Below are 12,609 nucleotides of genomic sequence, written 5' to 3' on the forward strand. Positions count from 1 at the left end.
TTGAAGCTTGTTAACATGCTCTAAAATATAGTATAAATTTACTATTATTTGCCATAAGGGACTTCCATAAATCTAGATTTAGGAATAAGAAAACTAATCCAAGTAGCTCAATGATTACTATGAAATTTTGTTGCTGCCTCGAAAATCGCTGCAACAACATTGGGGATAACCACCCGGTCCGGACCTTAGTATAGCTCCTTTTCCGTTTGGAATAGTGGCTCCAACTGGGGATAATGGGACCAGTTTCAAAAAGTGGATAAACGGGATGAATGGATGATTTATAAACTAAACTAGTGGTGAGCGAATAACTAAAACTATTAACAAGAATACATAAACTATGATCTATCCCGGGAACTTATTGAGATTTAAAGTGCAGCGCTTCATGATCCGTGTCTATAAACAGGCATATAGATGACTCCATTTAACAGACATGGACATTATTTCATTCATGATTACTATGCTTAAATAGTTAAACAAAGCGATTAAAGCGATATTACCACACTTATAATTTATATCATTGACATATACATGATTAAAAAGAAAAGCACATCATAAAACATCCAATAGTGGAATGAATATGGATCTGCTGTTACAACGCATGCATATAATCAATAATAGCAAGAATAATGACATAACAATTCATATGAAAGGAATGAATTCAGACATAGATAGAAATACCAGATGAGCTGCTTGACACTCCCAATATCAATCGCTACTTGTAATTCTTCCTTCAACGCAGAAACATTCTCAACAAAGACAATAGTGCACAATTGCATAAAAAACTTCCTTGTTGAATTAAGAACAACTGGTCCAGTTTCATAAAAGAATATTGCCTGAAGCACAATAGTGCAAACTTCAGTCTTTAAGTCTGGTACAAAACTTTACGACCCTTTCCAAAACAATGAAAGGGTCTATAAATACTTAGCTAATCTACCTATCTATGAAACAGAAATCCTATTTAATTGGTATCAATCAATCTTGATATGATTTTCTTCAGTGATCTGGCAGTCGGTGGCATGATTCATCAGGTAGGCTGCTTGCCTTTATATCTGAGCTGACTTATCGCAAGCATTGGCTCTACTTCAGGAGGTTTGTTGAGGCGCGAACTGAGCTGGGTGGCATAGGTGGCATCCTGAATATCGGGAATCATATACCCGATCGCATCTGTTAGGCACTTAAGGGCGGCTCTTTGTGTATGCGGCTTTACCAGGAAGAACCAATATGTGTCCCAGGTTAAACTGTTAATCCTAGTGATTAATCTCCCCTTTTCCTCTAAATCAGGATAACATGATTGCTCCAATGTGTTCGTTGTTGTCAACTTTTCTGGTGTGCATTGGGAGATCATGTTTGATAAATAGAGAGTGTTATTAACCAGTTCAACTAGATTGCTGGAAGTTGATTTACATCTTGAAGCTGCCCTCTCTGCTCTCATTAACTGGGACTACCATTCCGTAAAGAGTATATCTTTATGTGTTTCTAGGATCCTGGGCAAATTTGTCGCTTGTCCTTGATCAGAATCTTGCCAGTCAAGAAATGCAGCTATGGTTTCTTCGGCTTGATCCAATTCAGTTCTGGCCTTCTCTACCTGCTTATTTATGGATGTCGTTAATTCACACAGTGGCTCTGCCTAGGCGATTTGTTGACACAGAAGCTTAATTTGGGATATTAATGCAGTGTTTATTTGTAATGCTTCTGCTCTAAATTCAGCCACTTGTGGAATGCCCTTTATTTTTTCAAGCTGTGATGACAATTGAGCAATTTGCTCATCTTTTGTTTTCATCATTTGCTCATTTGCTGCTTTTAATTGTGCCAATGCCTCTGATAATTCCTTCTGTTTCTGGATCGCGCTTTGGTCAATCCTTTGCTTTTCTCCCTGCAATTGTTGAGTTAGTTGACTATTCTCTTGCTGTTGTGTCAACAATTGCTGCTCTGCCTTCTGCTTTGTCTCAGCTAACTCTGCTCGTAATGAGAAAATCTCTTGATCCTTGGTTTTCATTAGAAGACTTACCTCCGATGCCTTATCAATTGTCGCTGCCGAATAGGCTCCCGCATACTGCGACAGTTTTGTCAGGTCGTCGGAGGGGTCAAATTCCTCCTTCCAAACCACATTGCCCGTAACAGTTTGCTCTGGGAAAAGGGAAGGTTGATCAGTCCTTCTTCTTTTCCTTTGTCGTTCAACCATTGCTTTATGCCTTGGGCTGTAGAAGACATCCAAGGGAGGAATATCTTCTACCTGCAAAATGATTTGGTCGGAGGGGTCCTTTGGTATTATCTCTACCTCTTTAGAAATGGGTGGGCTACTGGTTCCACTTAGAACCTGAGGTGAAGTGATGTCCTGTGTATCCGTTGTCTTGGAAGTGTCTGTATCCTTTGAACATTCCAACCCACTGATGATGGAATCAAATTGCTTCCATTCCTGGAGCAATTTAGGGTCAATACGAGTATCTATATTGACATCAATGGTGGTTTGTTTTTGCTTTTCGGCTTGGGACTCCTTCCGCACTTTTTCCTGCTCTCTCTTCTGCTGTTCCTCTTGTTCTTTCTTTTGCCTTTCCTCATGCTCTTTCTTTTGCTTTTCCTCTTTTTCTCTTCTCTGTTTTTCCTCTTGCGCTCTCTTCTGCTTTTCTTCTTTTTCTTTTCTCTGCCTTTCTTCTTGTTCTCTCCTCTGCTTTTCCTCCTGTTCCTTCTTATGATCCTTTGTTATAACCAGAGGTTCCTTTGACTGTTGCCAGTCAGGCTCGCTTGATGATGTCGCTGGGGTTGTCGCTAGTAAATCTAGAGGCAGAGTTTGCAACCTCTGGTCTCTAAGTTTATTAAATTCAGTCAACCCTTCATCATTATATTTCACTTTAGCGAATGCTTTAACCTGATTTATTGTCTTAGCTGAAGAGAACAGGTTGTCAAACATATCTTCTTTATGGTCAAATCTTGTCAATTTGGCCTGTTCTAGTGCAGTATAGGCAACTTTGTTTGGATCAAACTGCCTATTTGGGAGAGTTGCCAGAGTTAAGGATTGAATCTTTGTAGCTTCCTTTTCTGCAGGTTTGAGGTCATGCAAGGTATATACACCGCATCTCAAAGGAAAAGAGGGCCAGCCTTGCTTCTTATTTTTCTTGAGTGTTTGTGTAACACTCTCAGCAATGATTTGGTAAGAAATTTCCCTTGCCAGCAGTTTATCCGGTATGTATAAAGGGAGGACATGAGGTTTGGCTTGGCTACCGAAAACTCTTATGTAGGTAAATCTCTCCTCTCCAAACCATCTACCTATTGCGGTTAAATCAATTCCGGCTTGATAAGAAATCTTGGGAGCAGGTTTATCGAAAATGGAATAATAAATAGGCAACATAAAACCATTACAGACTTGGTATAGATGATGTTTATAAGAATATTTCCACAATTTCTGATGATATATATGAATAGGCGTGGGGTCTTGTGCAGTCCACCTGCAGCCGAGTACGGGGAATTCAGAGTTAAAACACAGGGTATCTAGAATATAGGCACTATAGTAGAATGGGGGAATTACCCTTTCAGAAATACGAGTCTTGCTTCTAAATTCAAGCACAGTTGTTGCTAATTTGTCTGAGAGGATAGTGGCCCAATCCATAATTACACTGTTGCATGTTGCTTCCATTAGGGGAACCATTTCTATGGTAAAATTAGCAGAGTCATGCAATCCCCATAATCTACACATCATTATTCCAGCATAGCAATAAGGAGAGGCCAGAGAATCAACCGAGTACTTACCGGAAGATTCATGTTTGTGCTTGGCCGGATTTTGTCTCCAATCCCGGATGGGTTTGGATTCAACTTCGTTCTCGTTTGAGAATTTTTCCAGGAATGCCTTATTGTATATCTTCTCTGGCTCAGGAAAATGATACATTTGCCTCAAATCATCAGCTTTGAACGACCCGAAAATTCTCCCGTCTCTGGTGCTGAAGGTTCTATCCAGGATTGGGATTTCTTCAATTGCCCACCGCACTACATCTGTGTATGGGAGAATTTGTTCCCTGGCTGCTATCCTGTGAAGGAAGGAGTCGGCTAAGTCCTTGAGAGTACCCTCAGATTTCCGAGTTAAATCCACAGTAGCTTCTACTGTTGTCACTGCTGGTTCTTCGGCTTCAATCAGGTTGTAGGTACCTTGCCAAGTAACTCTGACGAGACCCGAACATGTAGTATCAGATATCAATCCCTTCTTTTTGTCCACGACAGCTTGTCCTGCAGCTGGTGTAGCGGAAGCGCCTGTGGTCTTCTTGGATTTCTTCCCCATTTTGCTTGAGCTTTCTCCTTTGGATGAATTCTGCACAGAGGCGAAAATAAACGTAACACAGAGATATGCCAATGAAAATCCAATATGGGAAAGATATATTGATCAAAGCGTGCTGAGAGATTAACTCTAAAAATGGCCGCGGATACAATCCATGGGAAGATCTTACAATTACATTAAATGGCCGTTTAAAACCTGCCACCCCTTAAATGCCCATTATACCATTATTCGGCCGAATGACCCGTTTAAGCGTGCTATGGATGTTTTGGCGGTTGGGCGCAGGTGCATCATTGCTTAGCAGATTAAGCTTTAAATATGATTTGATCATAATATCCCTCCATTTAACGGCTTTTTTGAAATCCGCGCTATATCATAATCGGGCGTCGGGAACACTTAAATCCTTATGTTGACAATTTTGAAACCCCGATCGCCGATAGCGATATCGCATCGCATCGGGAGAATTGGTATTATATAAACATATGGATAGCATACCACCGATCGCCGATAGCGAAATCGCATCGCATCGGGGTGAATGGGCATAACAATGTGCATAGATAGTGTATCGCCGATTGCCGATTGCGATATCGCATCGCATCGGGGGTATGACCTGGGCGCCTTATTATTGTGCATAGGATATTGTCGATTGCCGATTGTGATATCCCATCGCATCGGGGTGAAAGGCTTGGGGTGCTTTAAGACTGTGTATAGAGTATCGCCGATAGCCGATAGCGATATCGCATCGGCGGGAACCCATATGTCACTTATTTGTGTTTTCTATGTCATTGCGATATGCGATCTTGTGATCGCTTTATCGCAATGATAAAAGATTGTTTTATTTGATCAAAACAATCTTTTATTTGTGTTTTCTATGTCATTGCGATATGCGATCTTGCGATCGCTTTATCGCAATGATAAAAGATTGTTTTATTTGATCAAAATGGGTTTTTTAATAAAAGGTTTTAATATATTGTCTTCATTTGGTTTTCGGACCTTTTTCAAATAATGCAATATTAATACCAATTAACTTCTAAAGGGACCCATTTCATATGATAATTTTGTAAATATAAATGATATGAAATGGGGGGTTGTTGTAGGGCACAACAATTGGCGATTCACTGGAAGAACCAGTTATCTCTGAAAAGCATAGAAATACTTAAACTTTTGCAAAATAGAGTTCTAATGAAAGGGGAAAATTCTAATATAACTAGGTATATATGCATTCCAAGTAAAATGAATCTATTTTTGCTAATTTCCTCACTTTTTTTAAGAAAATAGATACATTCTAAGTTTTAAATAGGCCTCTATTGGTTTATAATGATAAAACATAAAACTTTTCCAAATCAGCTTTTATAGTGAACTCTTCTGTCATAGGTAGAGCCTCTGTTGCCAGCAAACGTTTATAGTTTCGACAGGGATACCTTTTAACCATGCTATTGTCCATTTTTCCATCCAATTAAGAGTGTGATTAACAGAATGAATTCAAAACATGTTTTCATATTTTGTATTTCATTTCCTTTTTCTGTTATTGATAAGATAAAAAGCCATTGTCCTGGTTTGGTGGCCAGCTATTGACAATGCCATTCACTGGTAGTAATCTAACCGAACAAGCTGGCTCGTGATGAGACCCCTTGTCTTATAATTTTAAGCCATTACCCTGTTTTGGTATGCAGTATTGGTAATGTCGGTTAAACTATTTCCCTATGAACATGGTAAACAGGCTTGTAATAAGACCTCTTATCTTTAATATCATATATTTTAGAATTACACTTTGAGTGATCATAAACTTTAGTGAATGGGATGAACAATCTTCTCCTTAAGAGTAAATGGATGACAGGGTAAGAGTTGAAGATGCTGAAATTGGATTAGCTTCTATCTTGATATTGATAACTTTTTGAGACCAATTTGAAAACAGAAAATGATTTACAATACTTTTAAACTTTGAGAGGAGTTCACAAAACTTGAAATGTGGTTTCAGAATACAATGATACCTAATTTCCTAGAAATTATCCCTTTTGGTTAAGAGTTCTATTATTTTAAAAGCAAATATCACACTACTTCTGTAGATCAAATTTTCAAACACAGCAAAGGTCAATAGAAGATACCTTACAACATTATTTTCTAACCAGAATCCTACAAACTACAAAAATCTATCAAACTAAAAGGAGAAGGGGTTACCTCCTCAATTAAATAATTTCTTCAAGATAAGGCCATTAACAGGGAGAGAATCTCTCAACCCTGATAAGTCTTGCAATATAAAGGTCGAATGGCCTACCTTTTCACAGATCTGAAATGGTCCAAGCCACATCTTCTGGAACTTGGTGTGTTTTCCCTTGTCCTCATGGGCTTTGTCCCATTTCAGAACTAAATCACCGACTTGAAATTGCTTTGAACCGGATGAGACTGAATCAAAAGCTGCCTTGATGACTTGCTGATGTTTGGCATGAATAACCCTGGCTTTTTCTCTTTCCTCTTCTAATTTTAGAATTTGATCATGTCTAAGCTGAATAGAAGAGGAAGGACTTTCCTCAATGAACTAAACTAGGGCTAGAGAAGGAAGAACAAGATTTGTGGGTAGTACTGCTTCTTTTCCATACACAAGGTTGAATGGGGAAGATCCTATAGAAGCTTTCTGTGTTATCCTATCAGCCCATAATGCAAACATTAAGGATTTATGCCAATTTTTATGATTCTGTTCGATAGTTCGCTTAATGATTTTGATCAGATTTTTATTAGTAGATTCCGCTAAACCATTACCCTGGGGATAGTAATTAGCAGAATATTTCAATTTAAATCCTCTTTTAATAGCGAAATCAAACATAGAATTACCTGAGAAATAAGATGCATTATCAAAAACAAGAGCATTTGGGACACCAAACCTGGTAATGATGAATTGATCTATGAATTCAATGATTGCTTCAGAATTTGCTGTCTTCAAAGGGATTGCCTCAACCCACTTAGTAAAATAATCGGTAGCAGTAAGGATATACTTATGTTGTTTGGAAGAAGGTGGAGTAATCTCCCCAATGATGTCCAATCCCCATTGCTCAAATGGTTGTTCAATGTTGACTGGTTGCAGAGGGAAAGCTGATTTGCGTTGTCTTCCACTAGAAGTTTGACAATTGAGGCATTTCCTTACATACTCGTGGGCATCTTTAAACAGAGTGGGCCAATAATATCCAGCATGAATAATTTTGTGAGCTGTTGTGTCAGCTCCAAAATGTCCTCCTGCTGGTCCATCATGTAACTCCTGCAAAACCTTTTGTGCTTCAGGTTTCTCAAGGCATCTTAATAAGATAGAATCATAATTCTGCTTAAAAAGCACATCATCAATAATTGTAAAATTCTTCTCTTTTAACCTAATGGCCCTTTTGTTCTTGTAAGACAGGTTTGGAGGTGCATAACCATTCTTTAAATAAAAGATTAAATCTGCATATTGAGATTCAGAATTAGTAACACTTATCTTATTCATTTCTTCAGTTTGATCTGTATCGCTTGATTCTGGAATGTTGGATGCTCCTGCCAATACCCTGCAAAAACCTTGGCCCCTAACAATCTTTGCTGGCCTAATTTCTAAGTCATATTCTTGAAGCGCTGTGACCCAATTTGCCCTTTTTTCACCCAGTTCTTTTTGGATTAATAGTTGCCTAACTGCAGGGAAAGGAACTATAACTTTTGTGTGGGTTTTCAAAAGGAAGGGTCTATAATGTTTGACTGCTTTAAATACAGCAAAGGCTTGTTTTTCTACTTCGGAGTAATTCAATTCAGCACCCTGAAGATTTGAGCTAAAAAATGAAATGGGTGCTTCCAGATTGTGATCATTTAGTTGCGTGAGTACTGCAGCATACGACGAGTTGGATGCGATGGTATACAATGTAAAATGATTAGAAAAATTTGGAGTATTTAAGGCTGGGGCATTGATTATTGATTGCTTGATTAGATCAAAAGCTTCTTTTTCTACTGATCCCCACTTAAAGACTGAATTTTTCTTGATCATAGTTTGAAGTGGCAAAATAATTTGAGAAAAATCTGGAACAAATCTTTTAACAAAATTGATCTGGCCTAAAAATGACTGCATCGATTTTTTATTGTGCGGGAAAGGGATTTCAGAGATTTCTTTGATCCGATCAGGATCAATATAAATGCCATCTTTAGACACAATAAAGCCTAAGAGCTTTCCTTGGTCAAGAGCAAAGAAAGACTTTTTAGGGTTAAGGGAAATACCATATCTTTTGCAACGTTGAAAAATTTGATTTAGATCATGCAAATGATTATACCTGTCCTTAGAGAATACAGTAATATCATCTAGATAGACGACTACTGTTCTATTAATCAACCCTCTAAAAGCTATATCCATAGCTCTTTGGAATGTCGCTCCTGCATTTATAAGTCCGAAAGGCATTTTCTGATATGCATATGTTCCCCATTTTGTTCTGAATGTAGTTTTAAGCTGGTCATCAGGATGAACCAGGACTTGGTTATATCCTGAGAAACCATCTAGAAAGGACATCAATTCAGAGCCTGCTACTGATTGAAGTATTTGCTCCATAGTAGGTAATGGGAAATTGTCTTTCAAGCTCGCTTTGTTCAAATTTCTGAAATCAATACAGATCCGAATGTCGCCATTTTTCTTTCTGACTGGCACCATATTAGAGACCCAGTTTGAGTGTCGGACAGGAAAAATAATCTTGGCTTTCAAGAGTTTGTTAAGTTCCGATTTTATCTGGCTCTCTAAGTTTGGATGTATTTTTCTTAACTTCTACTGAATCGGTTTCTGATCGGGAAGTATCGGAATGGTATGTTGGATAATAGATGTATCATATGTCTTCAAATCATCATATTTCCAAGCAAAAAACTGTTTATTTTTCCTTAACAGTTTAATGAATGCCTCTTTCTCTTCAAACGAAAGTCCTAATCCTAAATTAATATTTTGAGGAGCTTGCTCAGTACCTAGATTTATCAATTCAAACCTTAGGGTAGAGCTTTGGAGCTTTGCATTAGTCACAGGTTTAAACCTGTATTTAATATCATAAAGATCCTCCAGCTTTACCACAAGCTTAGGAATTGCATTTTCCTGAGGTGTTTCTCTCATTTGGGAGTCATGCTCATTTTCCTCAATGATTTGATTATCATAGGACTTTTCAGAAGTTAAGAATTGTAAAATATCCTCATCATGGTTGAATACTCTCCAATTAGTGACATTGTCAGGAATTGAAGGCCTAAAAAGCAATTCTACGAAAAATCTATCTGGGCTGTAGTCTTCAGAAGGTAGGAGCTTGGAAGCTACATTAGCTAGGAGATCGGCTACCGAGTTTTGAGACCTAGGGATGGAGGAAATGTTGAATGCGGAGAAGTGCGAGGTAAGTTCTTGTACTAGTGATTGATAATGCTTGAGGTGATTTGAAAGACAATGGATTGCATTCCTCACCTGTTTAACAATAATTTCAGAATCGTCGAATACTTTTAGATATTGCACTTTAAGGCCGATTGCTTTATATAATCCCTAGACTAAGGCTTCATATTCGGCTGTATTGTTAGTGCATTCAAATTCTAGCCTACAGGACAGCATTGTCTTTTCTCCTTGTGGGATAACCAAAATACATCCTGCTCCTGAGCCCTCACTAGACTTGGACCCATCGAAATATAATGACCAAAATAAAGAAGAATTAACAATTGTATTTACAGTTTTCTCAGTATCATTGAAACATCTAGACCTATCTGTTTGTGAAAAATTCTCAATCTGAGATGTAAAATGATTGACTGAGAAAGGGGATGGTTGGGCAACAAAGTTGCCAAAGAATGATTCTGATGAATAATTCCCCAAAATGTTGTTGTTGAACGCTACGGGTTGGTTTTCTTGCTCAAATTCAGTAACTGTATGGGTCATATGTTTCTCTTGATCGATCCTTATTTGATTTGGCTTACCCTTATAGGGAAGCCACATATGTGACCAATCAGTGGAAATATACCCATGCAATTTTTCGGACCAATCCCTACTCAAAATTAAACCGTAAAATTCAGGTATATCGGCTATTAGGATGTCAATCCTTTGTACTACTCTGGGATCTGCAGACAACCTGATAGTTACGGAATTAATCTCTCCCACAACCTGTACTTTGGTCCTGTCCAACTGTACAATATGAATAACAGACTTCTGGGGTTCAATGTTCAGTTTAGAACAAACTGAATCTGGCATTATGTTAGACGATGCCCCTGAGTCAATTAAACAGTTGTGCAGGTTTCTGTTATAGATCTCATAGGTTAGAAGGAAGGGTGGAGTATGAGAATTTGATCTATCTCCAATCACAACTAAATCGGTAGCTTCAACCATACCTGGAGGAGGTTGGCCTGAATCATTAGCAGCTTTTGCACTGGGAAGAGGTGTAGAAGGAACAGCATTCAATTCTTTAAGAAGTAATTTCTGCTGATGCTTTAATTTACTAAGTTCAAACATAGTAATGTTTGATTTAGTTTTCTCCATGTCATCAACAATGTTATACTCCATTGAATCGGATACCACTAATGTTTTAGATGTTGAAGGAGTTTTAGAAGTTGAAGGCTGGTTTTGGGGAACTGCTGTAGGTGATTTCTTTGCAGATGTTTTTTCTTTGGTTGTAGCGGCACCAGCACTCCTTTTCTTTGATGTTACCTGAATAGGTTCGGAAGTACTTTTACTCCTAGTAGTGACCGGGAACGCTTCCTCTTCATTATCGGTATCGGATTTGGGGAGTATAAAATCCCACATTCCATGACATTCTACTACTTCTTCCTCATCGCTAGTTGGTGAAATCGTTTCCTCTTCCTCTTCTTCTTCTTGCTCTGAATCTGCATTAGATATGACATTTGGTGGCTTTGATTCATTTCTCTTATAAGTCCTAAAGGGTCTTTTGGTTGAGGTTTCAGATACCTGTTTCTTTATCTCAACCATTTCATTTGATAAAGTTTTTAGGACTTTTTGCAAACCTTCCATGTCATATGGGTCTTTTGGGGTCTTCTTTCTTGAGTCATCTTTAAAAGAGACTTTTTTGGCTTTTCTGTCTTCCAGAGCAGCTTTCTTCTCTAGAGCATTGATGTGTTTTTCCACAGCAAGTGCTTCTCTCATGTTTTCAGCTAAGGTAGGTTTCCCAGCCCTGTCTACAAAAATGGCTATATTGGCAGGTAGGGCGGTGATATACCATTCGCTTCGAATTTTTTCACTTGGTTTGGAGGCTGTAGGGATTTTATTCAGGAGTTTATTGAAGCGGGCATTAAATTCCTTAATTGGTTCCCTATGCTCTATTCTCAGATTGGAGAGATCGTTTATTAGGGTAGCCAAAGACCTATCATCTCCATATTTGGTAAGAAACTGCTCTTGGCAAGTGTTCCAACTGGTAATGGAACCAGAGGGTAAAGAGAAATACCAGGATCCTGCTGATCCTTGCAAGGTGTAAGGGAAAAGTCTAACAACAACATCTTGTTCTGTTACTCCTTTCAAGTTGACTGCTAACATGAAATTATTAATGTGTTCCTCAGCCTGGGTCCCATCATCTGGATTAAACTTGGGTAGCCATTTTTCAGGAGCATCTGGTAATGGATGCAATGGTGCAGGCATATTGACTGCACCAGGTCTGGTCCATGGATCTGCCATTATAATAGCAGTAGTGGTTGATACTACCGCTGGAACTCCAGATGTCTGGGAAGGAAATAATGTTGAGGAATGAGCAGGTTGGGATGCTGAAGCTTCTAATCCCTGGTGAACAACAATATGTAATGGGGGAGTGGATGGTTGACTTTGCAGATGAGAAGTTGAAATGGAGGATGTGGATGAAAGCTCTTCACTGTCAGATCCTTCAGTATTTTTCTTCGCCTTTTTCCTTTTGGGTAAAGGGAACTCAGTGGGTTCAATACCGAGCTTTTCGCTCTGAAGTCTGGTGAGAGGGTGAGGTAAATTGAACTACGAAGTCGTACTGCTTTGTGATACCTCAGATTTCTGTGGTGAAATCAAGAAGCTCTGAAGTTTGTGGATAAGAGACTGGACTTCAGGTGATTCAAGACTTAATTGTTCTGGAGTATGATGGGTTTGAGCAGTGGTAGTTGATTCCTCTTCTTCTTGTTTGGATACTGGAGAACCAGTATGCAAATGGGAAGTTCGAGGGGATTCGGAGGGAGAATTACTCTTAGAATGGCTTATAGATTTTGGTTTATGTGCCATTCACAGTCAGACCCTCCTTCTAGAGCCAAAAATGTTGATGCCTCAAAAATCGCTGCAACAACATTGGGGATAACCACCCGGTCTGGACCTTAGTACAGCTCCTTTTCCGTTTGGAATAGTGGCTCCGACTGGGGATAATGGGACCAGTTTCCCAAAA

This window comes from Pinus tabuliformis, chromosome 6 (assembly GCF_031772625.1).
Source record: "Pinus tabuliformis cultivar Carrire ecotype Pingquan chromosome 6, CPIR1, whole genome shotgun sequence".
Taxonomy (NCBI): Eukaryota; Viridiplantae; Streptophyta; class Pinopsida; order Pinales; family Pinaceae; genus Pinus; species Pinus tabuliformis.